Source organism: Coloeus monedula (genome assembly GCF_965178545.1).
Source record: "Coloeus monedula genome assembly, chromosome: 6".
NCBI classification, from domain to species: domain Eukaryota; kingdom Metazoa; phylum Chordata; class Aves; order Passeriformes; family Corvidae; genus Coloeus; species Coloeus monedula.
In genome coordinates, this window is record NC_138786.1 from 33,300,978 (window position 1) to 33,325,321 (window position 24,344).

The window sequence follows — 24,344 nt, forward strand, 5'->3', positions numbered from 1 at the left end:
GGGTCCTTCATCAGCTGGAGGTGGACATCTGTTCCACCATGGACAGCAGCAGCAGATGGACAGCCTGCCCCACCAAGGTCTTCACAAGGGCTACCGGGAGATTTCCCAGTGCCTGGAGCACCTCCTGTCCCCCCTTCTTCACTGACCATGGTGTCTGTGGAGCTGTTTCCTTTACATATTCTTAATCCTGTGTCCAGCTACTGCTCTGCAGCAGTTTTTCCCCCATCTTAAATATGTTATCCCAGAGGCATTACAGCTGTTGCTGGTGGGCTAAGCCAGAGGCAGGTCCATCTTGGAGGCGGCTGGCATTGGTTCTGTCAGACATGGGGGAAGTTTCTAGCAGCTTCTCACAGAAACCTTCATTGTAGCCCCCCTGCTGCCACAACCTTGCCATGCAAACCCAGCAGAGGTTCCTTCTCTGAAGAGATACGGTTTTGATCCATTGAAGCAATCATGCTGAGGATGCATTACTGAGACAACACATTCATTCTGAAGACCTATGGTTCTAGAGTTTAATGGTTAATAAAACTTCCTTGGGAGGAAAGAAAAGCTTCAGACTGGTATAATTCTGCACATGGAAGGAAAATTAAATTTCTCTTTTATTACTCCACATTTATAGAATACTTGAGATCAGAAGTGCTTCAAAAACTACATGGGCCCAGCTCACCTGCTGAAATCCTCAGTCAGTTGCAAGTACAAAGGCATTGACTTGGGCAGACCCCAAGGCAAAAGTTAGATGAGACACTGAACATCATATCTTGTGTCACAAACGTGTCACAAATTTTCCAGAAGGATAAGATGCCTTATTTATTTACTTACTTATTTATGGCAACACAAAAATTTTCATAGATTATAATAGAGTTTAAAGAAATAACTTATATTCTCTAGTGTGACCCTGTTGTATATCACAATCCAGCAATTTATGTACTAAGGGTAACAACTGATTGTTAGACGTTTTTTCTAATGGGAGAATTATGTGTGTTGGATTCTTTTCGGCACAAAAAAGTGAACATTGCATTCCTTGGCAAAGTCTGTAACTGTTATGAAATTGTATAAAAGATGGATTTAAACCTCTCCTCCAGCTGATAATAAAGCAAGAACCTGATACTCCATTTTATAGTCTACCGAGTCCTATAGACTTACTTTGAGGAAGCTTGCCAGATCATTACTGAGCAAGGTTTAGAATAAGGAACTAATTTCTAGATTTCAGACAACCTTCAGTATGAGGTAAAATAGAAAGAAAAAATGCCTCTTCTTCTGGCATATCATTTGGCTAGGTTAGTATTTTAGATGCCTCAAGAATATAAAAATCAAAGAACAGGTAGTTTAGATGTTCTAGTCCTGGGGAGAAGGTGAGTGGGTTTAAAGCTGCTATTTTGGACTTGTGACTGCAGTGGGACCTCAGGTGGAATGCAGCTGCCCAAATCTTCTATGAAGCACCCAATGCTTTAGTCAGATATGCCATAGCATGTCTGAAGTAGGAGCTGTGCTGAAGCCTTTAGAAGTTTAACTCCAGGCCCAAACTTGATGTTTTTTCTCTTCTGACTTTTGATCTCTCCCTTTTAATCGGTGTGGGAAGGAGAGATGGTAAAGCAAGCAGTGTATGGGAAATTAAAATGAGAACAAATGTCTGTCCAAATTATGCAACAAGGATCATTATTCTGTAAAATTGCTCTTCAAATGTGGCTGTCATTGAGAGGTATTAAGATTTCAACAGTTATTTTCTTGATGAAGACTTAATTTCATGCATAAAAAGGTTTTTAAGCTTAAAGCAATGCCTACACAATTAGTGTCCTTTGGTTTTTTGAATGTTTGAAGGGTGCTTAAGGATTTAAATGTTACAGGAGTATTGTTCATCACTACAGATCAACTGTATCAAAGTACTGTCACAATAGCCTTAGAATTTTAACAAATTACAAATGTAATGTATCTCTAGGTAGGATGATCACTAGATCATTTTGCAATGGAATGTGTGTAGCTTTAGGAAGTCAGTGCAGGCTTGAGGGTTGTGCTGCTGTATCTAGGGCTAGAGCTGGGTTGGGCAAAACCAAGCAGTAACTGAATTTCTTCTGCCAATTCAAAAGAGAACTTTACTGGAAAACAGCAGAGAACAGAAGCCATGGACTGCCTTTCTTTAACTCCTTTCTCTGTTTCTCTTATGTAATGGGATTTTCATGTGTGCACTGAGACAGAAATAAGCTGGTTAAATACACCAACAGGGAGAGAGTATTTGAAGAAATAAAATCTGTACATGAAATTGTTTCATTTCATAGACTGAATGGTGAGGTACACGTCACTGGAGGGCTCTGCTGTGCATATCTAAGTGCACTCCTTGGCCTAGGAGCAGCAACCTGATGTGTGGTTCTGAGCTAACTTACTTTGAAGAGCATACACAGGGTTTCCTTCCTTAGTTTTTCCCCTAGTCATCCTATACTCATCAGTTACACAATTCCTACTGACCTACACAACCTCTTTTTTCCTAAAGCATCAGTAATTCTGAGTAGAAAAAGTGGTACTTTGTGACTTAGACATACTTCTCTATATATGGCCTGATCCTGTTACCTTTATAGTGAGTACAAAGACCTCTAATGGCTATGGAGTCCAGCTTATACTGGAAAGCAAATCAGCAAAGAGAGCATATCTTCAAATAAGCTCACACAAACTGTTCAGCCAATGCACCACATATATTTTCATGGGTAGGGATTGGTTAGTAAACATGGAGTAAAACCAGACATTGATTTAGACAATGGCAACTGATTTGGGACACCACAATATAACTTCTTTACCACCCATTTTTGGATCTGAATTAGTCTACTGGCAAAGTTTTAGAGAAAACCACACACAAATGTGCAGTGTCATTGTAGGTGGCAGTAACATGGTCACATTTATTACTCCTGTTTTCATTACAGTTACTTTTACAAAAAGCACCGACATCTCACTGTCATAGGAAATGTATGTAAATGTTTTGAAACCGTCTTGTTACTTACAGAGTCACAATTCTGAATACTCTTACACATATAGATACCTTTCTATTATTTGTGGGTGGATCTTCATGTTTTACAGACTGGGCATGTTTCGAATGCAGAGAAGCTGAGGTCAGCTTTCTGTGTATGACTGTGTGGACTGGATCTCTGCAGTGCAGGTATGTCTGGTGACCCAGGCTGAGGGCACAGATTTTGTCATTTGGGGGCAGCACCACAGGCCCATGGCATTGCAGCCTCCCTTGCTGACACACATGTATGTGGCTTCATTGTGTAAGCCTGCAGGCTTTGGAAACTGTCTGCACTTCCCAGCTGAGTTTTGTCCAGTAGTTAATCTTTTCTTTATTACATCTCATCATATATTCTTGTAGCTTTATTACGTAAGTATTACATTATGTATATTTTAACTGTGTTATCTCTCCCTTCACCTTAGATAAATGATAACTGAATGTTTTAATGTAGCAACATAGTCAGCAATTCCCCCAAAATAAACTTGAAATTTCACGTATTAAAACTGTTTCTTTTAAAATATTAGAATTGCCTGCTCACCTATTATTTTCAATTATTTCAGAAAACTGAAAAAGGCGAAATACATTGAGAATGAGAAGGCAACAACTCAGAAGAAAAAAGAACAGAAAAGCTTTATGAGACAGCTAACGAAACATGCAAATAGAACCTACTGCTGTATACTTAAATTTCTCCCATTCTTTGTAATCTCTGGAATTTTGCACTGTTTTTATCATGACATTTCCAAATATCTCAAATTTTCAAATTGCCATGCTGGACTTTTTCCACATCTTTACTCTACTAGGAAAAGTAGTTCTAATTATGTATATATAGCTATTTTTATATATGTTATTTTAAAATTTATTTTATTTTTAGCCACTTACTTTCCCTCTAAAAATACAGACGAGATCAGAACTCATCTAGGAAATACAGAAACTCTTCTTCTTCTTTTTCTTTTTTTTTGTCTCATGACTACAGATCAGTTTAGATTCTTACTGCATTGAAAACAATTACCTGCCTTCCACTTGAAGGCATTCATGCTGGTGTCAAGATGTGTCAAGATCTTCTGCTGTGCCACCTCCAGTGAAAGACTGTCAAGGTGAAAACACTATGTGTCATCCTAACTTCCCACGCTACATCCAATTTTAATTTACTCTTAAGTTGCCACAGTATCTTGTGAGTCCTGTATTCTATCAAGTAAATGTTTATAATCCATATTTCCTTCAAAAATAGATAATAATAAATGATAATTTATAAAAAAGGAATACAACATAGTAATGAACTACTGCACTTTTCAGATTGTGATATTTGTTTTTGGCAGAAAGAAACAGAGAAAATGAGAATGAGATATTTCCAATAGAAACAGGCTATGAATTGAACATGCTTTTGGAAGAAATTTTGCCAGGAATGGAAGACTGGCATCCAGCAGCTCCAGTGTCACAGCTGTAGGACTGCTGTAGGAATTTTTCTTTTACCAGTCAGATACTTATTTAAATAACCTACATTGTGTAATCTTCAAACAACCAAACTTCCCAAGTTCAGGTTCTTGGTTTAGCCCCAGCTGGCAACAAAGTACCACACAGCCACTTGCTCGCTTCCCCTTCCACCCACTGATGGGATGGGGAGGAGAATCAGGAAAGAAAAGGAAATAGAACTCGTGGGTTGAGATAAGAACAGTTTAATAACTGAAACAAAGGAATAATAATAATAATAATAATAATAATAATAATAATAATAAAAGTAAATGAGAGAGAGAGAGAGAAATCACAAGAAAGACAAGTGCAGAGAATACAATTTCTCACCACATGTTGACCAATGCTCAGCCGATTCCTGAAGCACAATCAGCCCCCTTCCAGGTAACTCCCCCCAGCTTATATATTTGGCATAGCTTTTTATGGTATGGAATATCTCTTTGGCCAGTTTGGTCAGCTGTCTCAGCTATGCTCCCTGCCATCTTTTGTGTGCCTCCTCACTGGCAGAGGATGAGACATTGAAAAGTCAATCACAGAATATGATGAGTTGGAAGGGACCCACAGGGAACATCACATCCAACTCCTGGCCCTGCACAGCACCATTCCCAAGTGTCACACCATGTGCCTGAGAGCATTGTCCAAATGCTTCTTGAGCTCTGTCAGGCTGTGCTGTGACCACTGCCCTGGGGAGCCTGTTCCAGTGCCCAAACACCCTCTGGGTGCAGAACCTTTCCCTAATATCCAACCTAAACTCTCCCTGACACAGCTTCATACCATTCCTTCAGGTCCTGTCACTGGTTACCACAGAGAAGAGATCAGTGCCTGCCCCTCCTCTTCCCCTCATGAGGAAGTTGCAGACTGTTATGAGGTCTCCTCTCAGGGATCCTCTCCAGGCTGAACAAGCCAAGTGACCTCAGCCGTATAGCTGTCCCTTAAGGCCCTGCACCATCTTTGTTGACCTCCCTTGGATGGTCTCTAATAGCTTAATGTCTTTCTTATATTGTGGTGACCAAAACTGCACATAGAACTCAAAGTGAGGCCACAGCAGTGCAGAGCAGAGCGAGAAGTCCTTGACTTAGGGTAAGTACAACTTAGCAACAACCAAAATATCAGTGTTTTATTAACATTATTCTCCTACTGAATCCAAAGCACCGCACTGCATCAGCTACTGAGAAGAAAATGAGCTCTGTCCCAGCTGAAACCAGGGCAAGAGGAAAAAAAGTTAGCATATTACTGCATAAGCATACTATTTCCTCTTTGGTTTCAATCATTCATAAATATACAAATACTTAATACAAAATTAAAATACACAGATTGAAAAAACCCAACAACGTTGGAATGTGAAGAAATTATCGTTTTAGTAGTTCCCACATCCATTTATTTATAGCTTTGTGAGAAATTTTCATATAGTGCCAACTCTATCCATTGACTCTGCACAAAAATATCTGTTTAAAAACCTACAAAGATCAGACAATTCCTATGTTGATTATCTTAGCTGCAGAAAAGCCACCACCCTTGAAGCTGACTTCCTGCTTGAGAAACCATAAGCTAATTGCAAAACAAAAGGTACATTTGGAGAGGTCCTCGACTCTTAGCAGTTAGTGCATTGCAGCCTATCTGATGCAGAGCAGCTTGTAAATGTTTAGCATGTTCTTTGTTGAAGACAGTCTGGTTGACGTATGCTGTTAATACTGCTGGGTGAGATGATAGAGCATGAAGGAAAACAAGCTGCATCCTTTACTGTCAAAATGTTCAGTTTCAGCTGCTCCAAAGAGCAGGCATTTGGGTAAAGAGTAGGCAGCTGCTTTTTTTTTTTTTTTTTCAGTCAGCTCTCATCTTTACCAAGTCACTTTCCACCTGCTGTTTTTTTGAAAAATTAAAATCCTTCCCACTCTCTTCAAGTCAGTTATGAAATTCAAACCCATGATGCCAGGATAATGTCTCTTGCATGACTGACTCTGATAAGAACATGAAGAAAGCAACAGGTAACTTGTGGTCCTTAACAGGTTGATTTTGTGTGGTTTGGTTTTTTTTTAAACTAAAATATATGAATTGATATTTATGTTTTAATTCATTTTCCATTGATGATGACTCCTAGTTTTCTACTTATATTTAATGTCCAATTTAAACTCAAATTTTCCCACAATTAAAATTAATTAATGAAAATATTTTAGACTTTAAAACCTTAAAAATACATGCTCAGAAAATGACTTTGTTATGTCAGTTTCTTAAAGTATTTAGGCAATACTGTATGCAGTGCTTCTAGGCCTGTGTGACATATGATAGAATGTCCTAAAACCCAGACCTCCTAACTGTCCACATAAAAGGACTCCAAATCCAGTCCCCAGGAATTCTGCATCATGCTAGGCCCATAAGGGATTCAGTGAAGTTGCTTTCCTCTCCTCCCCACTATGTGCTTGAAACCTGTCTGTATGTGAAGGGCTTGAGCACAGGAAGCCAAGCATAATGATCTCCATGGCTTGCTGGTCCTGACTTCCCATCCATCTGCACTTCCTGCACCTCTGAAATAGAGTCCCATTCTGGACGGACATGGCTTCTGCATGAGACAGAGTAGCTCTATCAGCTTTACATGGCCAGCTGAGGAATGGGGTACAAAGACAAGGTGCACACAGGAGAGAAGAAAAGGAGGTACAGGGCTTCAGATGCAAGAAATGATCTCACCATCAGCTATCACAGAATCGTCTAATCACAGAATGATTGAGGTTGGAAGGGACTGCTGGAGATCATGTAGTCCAACCTCCCTGCTCAAGCAGCATCCAGTAGAGCAGGTTATTCAGGATTGTATCCAGGTAGGTGTTGAAAATCTCCAGTGAGGGAGACTCCACAACTCTCAGGGCAATCTGTTCCAGTGCTTGGTTACCTGCACAATAAAGAAGTTTTCCTCATGTTCAGGTGGAACTTCCTGTGCCTCTCGTCCTATTACTTGGCAAAATCCAGAAGAGCCTGGTTCCATCCTCTTGACATTCACTCTTCAGATACTTGTATATATGGATAACGCCCCCTCTCAGTCTTTTCCAGGATAAACAGGCCCAGCTCCCTCAACCTTTCCTCATAAGTGACCTGTTCCAATCCCTTAATCACTTTGCTGCCCTTCACTGGACCTGCTCCAGGAGCTCCGTGTCTCTCTGTTGCTGATAAGCCCAGAACTGGACACAGCACTCCAGGGCTGAGTAGAAGGACAGGATCACCTTCCTCGACCTGCTGGCCATGCCCTTCCTAATGCAGCTCAGGATCCCATTGCCCTTCTTGGCCACAGGGACACATTCCTTGCAGGCTCCTGTGTCAGCACAGTCAGACTGTTACAGTTTAACTTCTGCTACTGAGAACTGTGCCCTTAAGTTAAATGGATACCATAAAGTTGGCTGGAATAGTATTTAATGGTTAAAAGAAGGACCATAGCAGCTGTTTGAATTTAAATGCCATTTTGACCAATTATCTCAAAATATGTGGGACCTGATGCACAGAAATAGTCAGAACCAAAAATAACTGATGTAGCACTAATAAGCACCCCAGAGACCTGGATTTTTCAATCAAGTGCAGACAAAATTGCAATATCCACAGTGACTGCTACTTCTAAAAACAAAGTCCAATTGTAGATTTAAGGTTTTAAATGCTCTGATTTCACCTGTTTAAAGATTTTCAAAACTCCCATCTGTGGATATGAAAACATTTCTCATCCATTATTATAGTGACTCTTTCTATTTCCTTATTCTTATTGATTAATTAGGCTCATAATCAAAGTGAGGCCACAGCAGTGCAGAGCAGAATGAGAAGTCCTTGACTTAGGGTAAGTACAACTTAGCAACAACCAAAATATCAGTGTTTTATTAACATTATTCCATTAAATCCATTAAAATCTTTCTGGCTTTGTAGTGTTCCAAGTGCTGAAAGACAAAATTAAAATAATGTCTAAATGTCTTTATTTACATAAATGTACATTTTTATACATACACAAATCTAAGTATTTAAATTTAACCTGTTCTGAGCAGAACTCATAAAATCTTGATGAATCTCGGTAGACTTCAATATCGTACAATCATAATTTTATACAAGTTATAACACAACTTTTGATACCTATACATCTTTTGCTATGGAACTAATGTGGTTGTTCATGTGCACCAGGTTTAGACATCTCCCATCACTAAAGTCAAGCAAGTTGGTGCATATGAACCAGGTAGAAGCAGAACTGCAACATAGTCCTTATTGGCCTAGAAAAATATTACTCTTAGATGAAGTTCTCTGTCAAGAGATGCAAAATCTGCACACTGTACAACAACTAGAGATAAATTAATAGCGTCATTAGGATCTATTGCAAGGTTTTCTCATCATGGAGGCTTCACTATAACAAGTAAATTTCTCATATATCTTTTGTATAGCAGCCTCTCTTCTAAAAGTTCAAAATATCAAAAAAATTGCATGTACCACTCATGAAATCCATCCTTCTAAAAAACTGAGGGTTGACAGCAAGTTTGGTGTAAGTATTTTGTTGTATTTTTTTTAGACTGAGTAAAGAAACCTAGCTTCCCTTCTTATCCTTTGAATCTTGCTACCGCTGGCAATTATTTATACTTTGATGACAGGACAATCCAAAGAACTCCTAGAACAAAAGGAATAAAGAGCATGTATTACAAGAAACTAAAAATACTAAACTGAAAAAATAGGCTTGTGTAAAAAGACAAAGAACAAATTCAATTGACTAGAAAGACATTAGTTAGAGAAATCCTTCAGAGAGGAAGTAAGATATTGTTTAGATTAAGACTAATGATAGTCAAGACACAAGTAGATGTATGTGCTATGAACACGTTTAGAGTGTAAATTAGAAGAAAATTTGCAACCATCAGGAAACTCAGGTTCCAAAATAACCTTACAATAGCAGTAATGGGGTAAATAACCTCACTGGCTTTAGGATGGCACCTTATTACTTTACAAAAGAGATTTAATGGTTGCCTATAAAAGGAAGCTAGACTGAGGGACTCAAAAAGTAATTTCTAATACAATGTTTCCAAATTCTGCTTCTTTATTCCGGTGGGGGTAGGACAGAGAAGGGTTTATGTGGAAAAGTAAACCATTAATGTCATGTCAGATTTTCAAAGGAGAAAGAAGGTAAGTGTATATGTTCTCAGTCATATAAACATAAATATGGAGGACAGCAGAAAGAGAATGTACAAGACAAGGTTCAATTGCAAATAAACACAGCAGAGTAAAAATGATTCAGTGGCATTTATTATTTCATGACTGTGATGTGCATACCTATAAGTTCCCAGTTTTGCAGAAAGAAATGTTCATAGTACTGACCAATTTATATGCAGTTACATTAAGTTTCTACACAGGTGAGCAGGCTTCCTAAGTTATATGTATTAATGGGGACATATAGGAATCTTCTGTAAGGTGATTCAGAGCACATAAAATAGGGCAGCAGTTTGACTTTTGACACTGATGTTTTGAATAGCCCCATAGAACTGCCTTCCTTCTGCCATTGACTGTAGAGCACTAAGTCTTCCAAATTGGAGGCCAAAAACTGAGAGTGGAAATAATTCTGTTTCAATTTCCTAAATAAAATCTGAAAATACATAAATGAGGACAGCCTCTGCCCTGCGGGTCCTATGATGGGAAGGCAGAGCATTTCAAACACTTTCCATAACTTTAGGAGAAGTTAGTAATTTTCAGTATGGCTCCAATTACTCTTTATCAAGTCAATTAAACCTATATAGTGTTATAATAAGCACCATTTTTTTTGTGCATGTATCTTTGTATTGGTATCATTACATGTGTATTTGTGAGGGAGTGAAGATGCAGTTTTATATATTTTTGAGGTGGAGTTTCTGTGTATACTCTTACAGTTACCAGTTTTTTATATAGTCATATAATGCAAATAAAGCACCTAATGCATATTACTGTTACAGGGCAAGTGCTCTAGTTTATTAGTATTCTTTCCTCCTTCTTTAATTAAAAGAGATTTTTAAGCCCTCTTTCCTAAGAAATAGCATCCTATTGAAAACAGCTTGGCACCTGAATAGCTGCTTGTCTCTATTTTTAGCTAACTGCCACTGAAAATGTAAGATGAAGAAGGTTTTTGTTTTGCTATATATTACTTGCTGAAAAATCAGATATATCAAGAATTGTCAGATACACTTTAGTCAGATGGGTCCTTCCGATTATGCTGTACTTTATACAACAAGAAGAGAAGGAACAAACATTAAAATTGCATGAGGTAAAACCACAGAGATAACAACAAAAGACAGGGAAGTGTGATACCTAATTTTATGTATAACTTTTTTTTCAGATTATCTAGATACTAACTGAATTGATTTCCTTAAGAAACAATTAATTTCCTCAAAAATAGGTTTTTATTCTGAACTTGCCTATGTGCCTCTTCAGTAGAATTTAATGCCAAAGTTCTTGACAGATATTATAAAATATCACATAAGGAAAAAAAAATTCACTCATTGTCAGGAATGTAATTCCCATCTCTGTCTAGTTGTGTTATTTGATGCACAGGGGGTGCATAGAAATTTATTTTTCTTCTTTCTTTTTCCCTAATGGAAAATGAGCTTCTAGGTTCAGAGCTTGGAAAGGAATGGAATTTCCACCCTGTGACATTTCTCTGAAACCACTCTCTGTTTGTGAATATCTCCTTCTCTGCTGGTAATGGAATCCCACACAGAGCCAGTCTATACTAATGGTTTTAGTTGTTCCCAGCACTGCTTATGACTAAGTGCAAAATCCTCTCTTCTACCTCACTACCAACCCCATCCCCCCAGCGAACCACAAGTCTAACAAGAGAACCAAATCTTTTTCTTCTAAGGTCTTCTTCATAGTGGAGCTAATTATATACAAGACATGAACGCTTCCTTTGAGAGGAAACAAAGTCATCATGTCTGTCTGTATGCTCAAAACTGCTGCACTAGTGTGTGTACCTAAGCTAGCTGTGAGTTCCTCCCAGTATTTTTACAATCTGAGGGCTAGTAGGGTAGAAGATGATAAACTTGTAAACATCTGTGTACATATTCTATTACTTTATAATATCCCATATTGTACAATGACACTGATTGTGCCGTAATTAAGCCTCTCCTGATGGGAGAGATCTTGGAAAGTCCTTGCCAGGAGTTCGAGAGACAAACGGGACTCAGCCTTCGCTGCTTCTTGATAGTTGTTTGTTAAGTCTTACCAGAGAAACAGAGTCACTAGCATGATCCAGACATAGCACAAAGCAGGGAATGCAGGAGAAAGCTGAATTATCAAGGTTACACAGCCTTTTAAAGGTAAATTAACCAATGGTTATTAAAAACATACATTATTTTTACTTTTCTGCCAATTATTTAGTAACACAGCCAGGAACTGCGGAATTCTTTGTCCAATCATCCCAAACTACTTTTACTGCAGAATATGGAGTAGTAGTAGAAGAAGAAGAAGGTTTGCAGAACAACAATCCTCCATTTTGATGTTTTTTGCTTTTATCTATTTACTACATTAACAAACCCAAAACCTCTAAATTTTTCACCCTGTGACAATTTTACATAGTATTCTATCACCTAGTTTACACCAGTGTAGTTTCTAGTTCTATAAGCGTAGGCAGTATTTTCCAAGGACGGAGGTCAAAAACAGTGTTGTTCAAGGGGGTAAAAGCCTTCAAAACAGGCAGAGAAATATTCTCTGCACTCTGGGCTCCCACAGTACAATGCCACACAGCACTGTGAAAGTATAAGAGCCCACTCTCAGAAATGTGTTCATTTCAGGCAATATCTGAGAAGTTCACAATACGAGAGCTCTTGTCCTGCAAACTCTTAATGAACATGAAAACTCACCTGTTTTTTGAGTTGGAAGTGAATCAGTTTGTGTCAACACAGTGCAATCCCTGTTCTAGCCAAGGGATCCTTCTGCTGTGTGTGTGTCACTCCTCCTGTGCAAAAGCTTCGGAAGTTTTCAATTAGCCAAGTTCTGAAAACAAAGTGCTGGCGTATTGCTCCAGGGAGATGTACCATAAACTTGGCATAAGACAATATAAACAGAAATTTCTCTTGAAATATAAATGAAAAATTTTCATAATTCGCACAGTTGGTTTCCCCCAAAAAAACCCCAACCTAAACCTGTTTTCAGAGAAAAAAAAGCAAGCAAAAAAAAGCACCAAGTCTCTCTGACTCCTGGATGGATTTCTCATTCCTAAGTGATAACCGTCTAATCTTGTGGCTACTAGTACTGATATACTTTTCTGATTTCTAGTGTTTTCTTCCAAGTCAAGCACGATTTTGCTGGGTTTGCTCTATGTGGCACGGCAAGACAGTTGGGGCTTCTGGTTCCCATGCTGTTTGTCCAAATTTGTTCCATGCTTTCTCATCAAAGTGAAGATGAGATGAAGATCTACCAAAAGGACATGACATTTATTCTATTCAGTGATTTGGACAAGTCTTGGGAAGAACAAAACAGTCTTTCATCTCACCAATCACATGCCACCTGGACCAAAAACATTCAAATTTTTAAGAAACAAATGAGATTATTTCCTTTGTTCAGGCCAGGTACTTGGAAAATACCAATTCTAATCAATCCAATGAGGTGCATATGGTCTCCAGTATAACCTGCATTCAGGTTATTTTTGTAAAGAACTTTTTTCTTTCAGTAAAATATGAGTAGTTGGTTCCCTGGCAAATATTCTGAGCAGCCTTAAAACAGCAATTCAAAACAAAAATCAGAACTGAAAAACATAAACTAGGAACTTGCTCTTATATTTATTTCTGCATGCTTTGGCATGGTTTATTAAATTTTTATTTACAGATTCATATATTCTCAAATGTTGATAATGAAAAAAAGGTACAAAATTTAGATGTGGTAATGTCTGAAAATACCTTCAAAAAACAGCCTCAATTTAAAAACCTCTTTTTGCTAGCAGTTAATTGATAATGTATCTACTAACATTTGAGTTAATAATGTCTGGATTTACAATCGTACTTACTCTGGATTACACACTTCCCAAGTCTAGTATTTTAATTTATTCCTCAATGACTAATGCAATTTATTGTAGCTATACATTAGCCTACTTGTAACACATCAAGCTGGTAGTATAGGAGATTAAGAGCTAGACCAAACCCAAGCTGTGGTATGCTATGTATAAAGCATTGCATGCCTTGTAACTGAATTTTCCAAAGAGCCTACAGCAAGGAAGAGCCTAATGGGCCCTTTAATTTGAAATTAAAATTAGATGTTGTTTGTGCTGTTTGTGCTTTGCAGCATCCTTACTATACTGCAATGCTGGATGACTGGATGAAGTTGTGTTCCTGCTCACTTACTAGAGAAAGCATTCCTAAAAGGAAGGATGTGCATCACAAAATGAGTCCAGATTTCAGACAGCATTACAATTTGTAGCAGTTTGGATTTAGGTTCAGAATGACACTGCATTTTAGGCCACTTTAAACTTTCAATACTTAAAAATTAACTAAATGCTATGTTGTCAGGGAAGCCATTTTTAGCATCAAGGAGAAATACAAGAGTATCTATTTGAAGATTTAACAAGGTTAAATGGAGAAGAATGTTGTTTAACAACTACTTTAAGAAAAAAATCATCAATCTCAGTGGTAAATGGTCTAAGTTATTAAATGTAAAATTAACTCATTAAAGAGATACATCTAAGTGCCATTCTTTTGCCAACCAATGTTTCAATTTAATTAAAATGTTCTCTTGCTTTCAAAGCCACACAGAGTTTCTGGTGGTTTTATTCAGATGTATTAAAATCACCACTGATCTCTTTTTATCTGTATATATTTTTTCAGCCAGCAACAACCAGACATTACCCGTTTGTGCAATATATGAAAAGTAAGTGTTATTTTTCCATTGAAAATAATAAATTCAGAGAGGTTTTCCTTTGGTAAACCTTTTAAAAATAGCTTTTAACTAAAGAGAAGACACCTCACAGGCAAGTTTTACACATTTTTGAATGTTCTATTACTTTCAAAATTATTCTTATCTATATAGCAGTGCCTGATTATTTTCCATATGCTAGTCTTCTTTTTAAAAGCTCTTTGTCTAATGGCCTTTGATGTTTCTTTACAGCACTTTTTGTTCTTTTTCTCTCTTTTCATTTTAGTTCCAATACATATTCAGGATGTAAAGGGAACATCTATTTAAGATCTCCTCAGAGCCTAAGGATAGGTATTTTTTCTTTGGGTCAATGCTGAGTGACATAGATTCTTCTTTAATAAAGAATTACAAATCTCAGAAAAACTGCTGATAACACCTGAAACTTTATGTACTTATCTGTAATAATCTCTGAAAATTGCTTCTTCCAAGTGTAGTGGAGATTGTCTCTTGAATATGTAATTAAATACTGAATGCGAGACAACTTAGGCTCTCACTAAAAGTGTTTTTTTTTCTGTTACAAACATATACATTCCATTCTTCTCTTGAGGGTGAAAGTAGATATAAGTAGGAGGATACATAATCTAGTCTGTTCTCATCTTAGTTTTTGACACCCTGTAGGAAAATAATATTTGGGCCTGTGTATTATCGTATGCACTCAGCAAGAGATGTATCTAATTGGTTATGGTCCACAGCCCTGGTCTTTCATCTGAATGCTTATGTATACAGTGGTGTGGTAATCAGAATGCAGATGATGACTCTAGACAATTTGCTAGAAGTTAAGGCTGATTTTTTAACTGAATTTTTAAATTACAAGTGTTACTTATATGGCTAAGTTTAATCAGTGAATCATGGAGGTTACAAGGTACAGAGTTAAATTCATAAGAGGTAGCAAATAAATTACTACTCTGAGAGAAGAGTGAGAGCATGGAAGAGAAAGAAGAAAAATGAAGCCAAAGAAATATTTCTAATAGGATAAATTTTGCATTTGGTCAGCAAGTCCTGGCAACTTTTTCAATAACATGCAGTTTTGTCTTTTCTACACAGAAATTTACTCCTTTCTCTCCCTCAACTAATTTTTTCCATGAGTTGAATATAATTCTCAATTGTAGAATTTACTTTAAAGATATCTAGTCTGATTTGTCAGGTGTTACATGGCATACAAACAGAAAGGTAGAGTCTGTCTGTTGAAGAAATGTAAATTTTCACTTGCCTTTCATACCTAAAAGAAGCATACGCAAAAAGAAAGGTATGTTTTTACTTGAATTAGTTCATCTGCTAAAATGGCCAATTTTTACCTTCTCTTTGAAAGGAATAGTATCAAAAAATGACCCTTTTGGTTAAAGCATACGGCAGGTGAGTTGGGTAGAGTAACGTAACATGAAGTGCATGAACGTACGAATTTCAGCTCAAATCCAAGATTCAATAAACTTCTCAAATGCACATGTGCAACCTGCAGCACCTTACAGTGTGAGAAAAGTTCAGGTCTGACTGTTCAGGAGTTCTGACTAAACAGAAACTACTTGCACATGACTGAGAAAGAAAGTTGAAGAAGAAACTGGTATCTGGTGATGAGGTTAATGCTCTTGTTTTGTCAGATTTTACAAAATCAAATACCTGTCAGGCACAAAGATTTCTCAGAAGCCCATTCTAAAAGCACCTACCGGATCACAGTTTTAGAAGCGCTTATGCATGCAATGTCAAAGTCAAAGCAGAGCACGTAAAGGCAGACTAAAACCAAACCTTAAAAACAATATTCCTGCCCTTTTTTTTTTTTTTTTAATAGGATGGTAAGTGCAATGCTTATAGGGTTAGCATTTTGTAAGTGTTATAATCCTTATGATTTTCCATAATAAGAAATTATTTTTTTCTTGTTTTTAACTAGCAAATGACAACTATTTGCTCTGAAATTCTTCATGCTGCTGTTTACTACTAGCTGGGTATTTCTGTAAATTTCAGCTACCAAGACAGAACCATCTCTTGAGAGTAAAATTGAGCGAAAATATATGGACTGCATTAAATTATGTCCTAGACTTGTGCAGACTGAAAAGATTAAATAATAGGATCAACCTATAATCAATTTTTGCAGACTTTGTTAAATTCACCAAGATGATGGTGTGGATTTTCTTGCCCTGATTAAAACTTGTTTCATCTGGTAATTTTGTAATGATTACAGCCACTTTTACCAAACTGCATTTCACAGTTAAACTGTTTTGTCTCCCCACCAATGGTCAGTCATCTAGTGTCCAACACAGACATACTCTATGAGTCATTGCTCTATGAGGAAATTATTCAAGTTCATTCCTCGTGGACTCAGGGTGGTGCATGTCCCCCTGCTAGGTTAAGCCAGAGCATCAGTGTGAGTCATTCTGTGAACTGGAGGGCTTGAATGATTTATGTTAAAAAGAAAGAAAATATCCACAAACAAGGCATATCAGCTGTCTGATGTCATTCACAGCGCAGTCCCACGGTCACTTATAAGGCAGGGGACGTGGAAAACAGCACCAGAATAATGGATGTCCAGGCATGGCAAAGACAACAGTGCCTTACACTGGCATTACTGCTGAAGCCCTGTGGAGTGGAAATAGAGCCTGTGTGGGCTTATCCTCTAACCGAGGCTCAGGCAGACAATTACAGTGACTGATTAGAGCAGCAATCAAATTACACTGATTCAACCGTGTCAGGTAATTAAGTCCTTCGCCCAACTTGTATCTCAGCATCAATTCAGTTTCAACCCTAAACAGTCACCTTGAGATAAAACGTTGCTTGCAAAAACATCTCTACTTGATAGGGACAAATTGGGTGAAAAGAAATACAGTTTTTTGTTACAGCTTAAACTAATGTTACAGAACAAATGGAGGATTTTATATTAAATTGCCTCTGCCATACAGTTCTGCAATCTATGTATCATTCAAGACACAGAAAAAATAAGGCACCTATGATCTGACTTGTAGCAGAGCTGAGTTTCCTCAGCAGAAGTTAGTGATAAATATGATTTTAATATAAATTTCTAAATATTTGGAAAACAAGATTATAGATCTCTTACATGGGACATACAACATTATTTAACTGCATTTTATTCTTAGCACTTTGGTTTTTCTTATCACAACATAAACAGGTTTTCTTTCAACTTTTACTAAAATTAATTCATAACATCAGAAATTGTAAAATGGAAGCTAATTTCTGTATTCAGTGCAGACTGCAATAAACTGTAAATAACTCTTGGAGTAGTATACTGCAGAAGATAGCAAACTCCTTGTAGGACCATGCAACTATCAGGCCTAATTTATGCTATGGGTTGCTAAATCTAACCTGCAATTGCAGCCTACCACATAATCTAATTATTTTCCTAAATGTTCCAAATTGATCTTCAGGATTACTGCACTGCTTGCCCACAGCAGGAAAAGCCATAACCCATTCATCTCCAGATTTTACTGACCATTTTGGCAGAAACTTCTAATGCCTAATCTGAATCATGGAAAGTTTCTGTCTTCCTGCTAACGTTTTTCTTTTACAATGAAATGTCATATATTCAGCTAAATGAACAAGAATTTTATGATAGATTGGACTATAGCAGAGAAATGGAACACATCCTTCTGAAACATTTTTTTCACTCTGAAATCATCTTTCTTGACCTTGGATGCCTAGAGCTATTGTAGATGAGATAGCTCCTGCCCATCAAATAACACAGCTGCTTTCCAACACTACTGCAGCCATCGTCACCTGGTACACCTGACTCTCCCACAGCCATATCACACCAGTGACTCATAAATCATTCTGTGATCAAACACTGTGTCCCCACCACAGCTGTTTCCAGCCAGTAAGCTCACAAATTAACAAACTCTCAGTAGTCCTGAAGAATACTTGTACTTGATACGAATTAATTTTGTCCCTTGTATATGATTCCAGTTCTTACAGTCACGCAGGTCTTCCTAGACATTGCAGCCACCTTCTGTGTTAGTGAGAGATGTGTTTTGCTGTCAGCAAGCTCCATTATCACACTCCCTAAGCTTTTTAATGAAATGACAAAACAAGTATTGTTTGAAGACCGACCCTCTAAGAGCTCCAGTAATAACACCACGTAACAGCACTTTCCATTTCAATGCCACTTTCCCCCCTCACAATATTGTGCTCTCAGTAATTACCGAGCACTGATTATCATGTGCACTGAAGGTACAGTCATCATGCAGGAGTCCTGCAGAAATAATATGTTCTTATTTAGGTACACACTGTCTATTGATGCATGTTTACCTACAGACCAAAATAAGCATTTATATAAATCTAGGGGGGGTTTATTAATTAAAAATATCTTTTTCTACTGTACTAACACTAGTTGAATCTGAAAACACTAAGAGGCAGAAGAATTAAAATCTCTTTTTTTGCTATTATTAGGGCAAAATATTTTGTTTCATAAATAATGAAATATTTTTTGAAGTTTCATTTTGAAAAATCAAGCTGGAACTAAATTTAAAAAAAATTGAAAAGACCAAATGTTTCCAATGCTATATGGAATAAATGAATAAAATCACAATGAGGTATTTTTTGTGAATCCAAACTAAGAAAATATACTTTGGCTAAAAAAAAAAAAGTATTTTGCATTGACATAAAATGAATGTACTTTCTGTTTGTTTTGATTTTGCAACAGAACTGAAAAAGATAATTCATTTAACCAACCTCTGGTTTTGAGAAAACATGAATTCTGGTGGTCTCATATACCAACCCCATAACTTTGCAGATTTGGTGTTCTTTTACCACAGGTTTTTCAGGACACAAATTAAAATTAAATAGTAGTGTGGCCAAGATAGCTCTGGTCCCACAGCTCAGATGTTGTCATGAGCATAAATTCTGGAGAAGGCTGGACTAATGGAGGAGTGACAGCACCAGGAAATCTCCCCAGTCTCTGCCAGGAAGCAGTTAATGCAGGAACAAACTCAGTGCCATGTGCATAAACAAGCCTGTAGCTCTGAGATGAAGACATAGAAGCACGTATCAAAACCCATATGCATATTGAGGTGATTTTTTTCACTGGTCCTCAGAAAAAGCTAGGAGGAGCTTGAAACAAATAAAAAAAACAATTAGAGACAAGCAACAATGTTGACAGAGTTGGACAGTGGGGGAAAAATACAAGCCAAGGAAAATCACCCAGGAAACTACTGTTTCACATGTATATGGAAGAAATAAAAAGTTGTTTACTGAAATGGAAAAAAAAAGTCATGTGTCTGACATCGTGTGCAACACGACTAAATTTTTATTTAAAGGCATAAAATGTCATGCTTTTTTTCATAATTAACTACTGCCAGAAATACTTCTTGAATAAAAATTCTACAGATTTGATCATTATATACTTAAAAAATCCATTTCTAACAGATACCTTATATGTCAGAGTGATCACATGTACCCTAGCAACCACGATGTTATTGAAATTCTACATACAAGTGGAGGAGTCATTTTTAGTTACAAAGTAAGTCTAATGATGAATGTTTAATAAATGGCAGAATCAGTAAGCTATGAGCTAGATTTTATAAATGTGCAAAGCTTGGTAAATTACACTTGTTCATAAACTTGCTGATAAGAAAGGATAAATATCTGTGCTTTTTTTTTTTCAAAAGAATGTTACTTTCTGTGTTTTCAGGTTCTTTCCCATATTTATCATCTGAAGATTTTGACACATCAATTTCATTTATCTCAGGTGTAAGGATTTGTCCTAAAAACATACATCATATCTCTCTTATCCTGCCCAAGACCTGAGAAAGAGTCTTCTCTGCTTCATGTTCAGATTTGTGGGTACAAGTGTCATGTATCTAAGTGACAGAAAACATCTGTGTGGGGTATTTTATATGCCTTTCCTGACACCAGTTGCCTGGTACTTCAGCTCTTTGGTATAGAGGCATTATCCATTTTTTAAGAACAAACTCTTCCGTAGTTAGTGCACAAAATTCGCACAATGTGCTGCTTTGAAGGTCACAAAACACTTGAAAAGAAAAAAAAGTGGAAATAGAATTAAGCCCCAAAGTGATTTTTTTTTCCATTTAGGAGATCTAAAGTTTCATGATAGTACTGTTGCATTCATCACAAGGTTGGACTCCAGCTTCTTGGGATTCTTTCCTAAGCAGCAGCCTAAGTACAAAATAGCCTATAATAAAACCTTCAAGTACTTATGATGAAAATACAAGATTTGAGGTTGAAAGGAAAGAGCATTGATGCATTCTAGAATGCCAGTTCTCACATTCCTAGCACATACAACATATTTGCTTCTCATTATTCCAGGCCTTAATCCTCAGTTTAACCGTACTTGTTGCTACTCTCTTTCATGCTGATTTGCATGCAGCATCAGTTAATGCTGGCTTAGAAGAATTGTTTAGTAATTGGCTGTTAATTCATGTGGTGTATGCTAGTCGTATCTCGCAGTCAAAGCTTTTTTCCTTAATTTCGATTATGAATCAGAAACAAACTTTGATTAGCTATCAATCAGATAGGAAAAATTATCAGAAGTTTTTGAACATTGGAAGTTCCTAAAATAGTGCATGAAAGAGAAATAGACCTTTGTAAACCCTGTATGGAAGAAAGAGACCTTAAAATAATTGGAGGAAGAAGGTGGCTCTGTCAATATAAAACTTGTTGCTGGTTTAACATGAACTGAAAATGATGGACATCTAATCCAAACTAAGATAAAGTTTCACTGACTGTCCCTCATAACTTGCACAGCTTTGTCGGATCACTACTGTATTAGTCCAAAGCACAGTGCACATTTTTCATGCAAAATGAGACTACATCAATTATGGTGAAACCAAGAACGGTTTCTTATAGTTCAGAACCCTTATTTATGGATGTTAAACCTAAGGCACAAATCCATAGTTTTAGTCTGTGCTGAAAGAAAAGCAGAAGTAAACAGCATGTCAGAGAAGCAGTGTGAATGAAAACCGGTCCCTTTTTCTGATATAACTGGGTGTAGGGTGTGGGATACCCTCACTACTTTATCATAGAACCCATCCCTTGATCTGCTTATAGTAAGGTACTGAGTAAGATAGGCTTATATAGTTCTTCTGAACTTAAAAAATTCTACTTCAGTTACCAGCCCTTGCACCACTAGCAACCAGACAGAATTTCTAAATGCAGTTTTTATCTCAAATTAGAAAAAAAACCAAAAGACAGTACTTCCTTCCAAGGATCCTTGCAATTTTTAAATAGTCAAATAAATGATTGCTTAAGAAAAGAATCCTTAGGAAGGGTGCTTAAGAGCAGAAGAAACTAGTAATTTAGATTAATTCTTCATAAGAAGAAGCTTATTTGATTTTTTTTTCATTTAAATGATCCAGAAAAAGTGGTACCAGCTTAAATTTGGCCAGTCAATAAACAAATCCCCTCTAATCTGTAGGAATATTTCAAAAAGTTAACTGTGAACAGCTCTGGTTTTTGGTGTTTTGGTGACTGAAGTCCTCAGATGTTGTTTCTGTTTTGGTTAATTATACAATAATGACCAAAAGGAATGTTGCTGTATTAATTGGTTTTTGGAGTGTTTCACAGGCATCAGCATGCTAAGCACTGTCAAGACATGGACAAAGTGCTTGTTCCTCCTTGACCATACTGTTTCTAAACAGGCAAAAGGGGAAATGAGTTGAGGGAGAAGAGAATTTGACCAAAATTACCCAACTCACAAATAGCAAACGAAGGATTTCCTGCATTTAAGCCCGATAAGCAGTGAACGAAGCTGTTTTTACATGTAGGACTTAGAGGGGAAAGGAAATATTCCTTTTTTTTTTTTTTTCACTTGCTAGAATGTGGATATTGTATTGGATTAGGAGAAACAGTTTTGAGTTCTCTGGTTTTGTATCTTGTTTTCAGTCTGGTTTGTTAAGGAAATGAAACTCGTGCCATCACCGTGGGTGTGTATGGGTAGCTGCACACATGTCCTGGTAGCAGCTTTTGAATGCGTTGGCAAACTGTAGCAAGTTGGACACAAAGTATTGGTCTCACAGATAACCTAATTCAAAAGTCTTGGTCTCAAAGGTAATGTAATACAAATGTTGTGAAAACAGGGGGACAGTTGTAGGTGCCAGGCTGTAGCCTGATAACATGAAATTCATGTGATAGAAATCATACTACTTTAGTTTTGATGTTAACAGAACCATGCACCTTCTTCAGTCATGTTTTAGAGGTTTCCTCTGTATTAAGAAATTAATTAATTAAAAACCCAACAACAAAATGAAACCTCATTAAACAATGCAAAATTAGGAACTGAGGCTTAAAGGAAGAAAGCCAAATACAGTCTTATTCATAATAAAATAATGAACTAGAATAATGCTCATGGATGGATGGTACCAGATTTCCAAATTTTCCTTCAGAGAGTAGAGCTGGTGGCAGCAGAAAGCTCCGCTGCTGTACTTAAAGGAAGAAGGAGGAAACAGAGATGAAAACAGGGATGAAGCTACGTTCACGATGGAGAATATTTATCTTAGTGATCTCAGATGTCATAATGAGGCAAGATCTAATCAAAAATATCAGCATAGACAAGGCCTTGCTTGGGGCTCAAGGAAGGCAATGATTCAAGTTCTAGCACTAGAATATGCTGTTTGAGCATGTGTCTCATGTTAGAACTTCCTTGCTTCTTTACAAGCACTGCTCCCTGTCCTGCTGGTGAGATACCCTGCCAAGAGGGTGTGATGGAAGCTGGAGAGCTGGTACATATATTTCATTTGAGTACTCCTGAGCAAGTCAGAAATTTTATTTCCCCTTTTAAAACAAGTGTTCCAGTATAATTCAGTTCCCCCTGCCTCACCAATGTGAGCAGCCTTCAACCAAACCAAGGCAAACAACTTCCATTGTGTCATTCACATTCATTTACCATAAGAATAAAATGCAGTGAGAGAAGCTAAGACCTTTTTACATGGGATGGACTAGGGAACATTTTTATTCTTGTTGCTATAGTAATGACTACAGCTAATTGTGCAATCACTGCGATTACACATTTAAAAAGGATGGTACTTTCAAACAGTAGCAATACAACTGCAATGTGAAAAAGTGATGTAATCAAGGAAAGATGGAAGCATAAGTCAACAGAATGCTTAAGACATGTTTATTGGATTATGATGAAATATTTTAAAGAGGAAGTCTGACTTAGTTAAGATCTATCATCAGCTCCTTACATTTAGAATCAGCATTTTGCTCTTCCACAGCTTTCTTTTGTGACCTTAACCATGAAACACTGAGATGACTAACAGCTACGAGCCATTTTAGGGGCTTGGCCATGGAACAGAATCCAAAACCTAAAGTTACTCAGATTGACCACAGACTGCATTCTGAGCTGAGAGCAAATGAACATAGTTACTGGTCATTCTTTCTGATAGATTATATCATAAAACATCATTTGAGGTGTGGAAGAGGTCTTTGTTGAAAGGAGGCACTTCCTTTAATTTGAGGTTACGGAATTTGTTCTGAAGACAGATTCCCTTCAAAGGGAAAGGAAGTTAACAGTCTGGTTTTGTAATGTTTTTAAATTCAAGGGCTCAGGTACTAGGACCCCTAAGAGAGATGCTCTCACTCATAATGTTCTGACACTCGTGATTCTATTATTATATGCTACTGAACATTGACAGTGGTATATATTAACCATATATATTAACCATTACATTTTGTTCAGTACTGCTACAGCTACTCTCCCTGATTAAAACTGAAGCCAGCTATAGATAGGGCTTCTAATCCAGAAAAGTGACAGTAATACTTGACAAAATTGCTATTCTGAGTGGTCCTTAAAACAGGAAACAATACACATTGCTTTAAAGTTGAAAAGGTAAGGAGATATAAAACTGGGGAAAGGAAAGGATCTTAGGAGTTCAGGAAAATTTACATAATTTTAGGTCTAAGTAATTGACATTGCCCTCTATTCATTTTGCATCTAGCTACAATGGACCACCAATGTCCACTTGCTCTCTGCTTACTTAAAATTTTCTTTATTGCATCAATTTTCCTGATTGTGTTCCCAACAGCATTTATTTCAAGGTATCTATTAAATCTAAGGAAC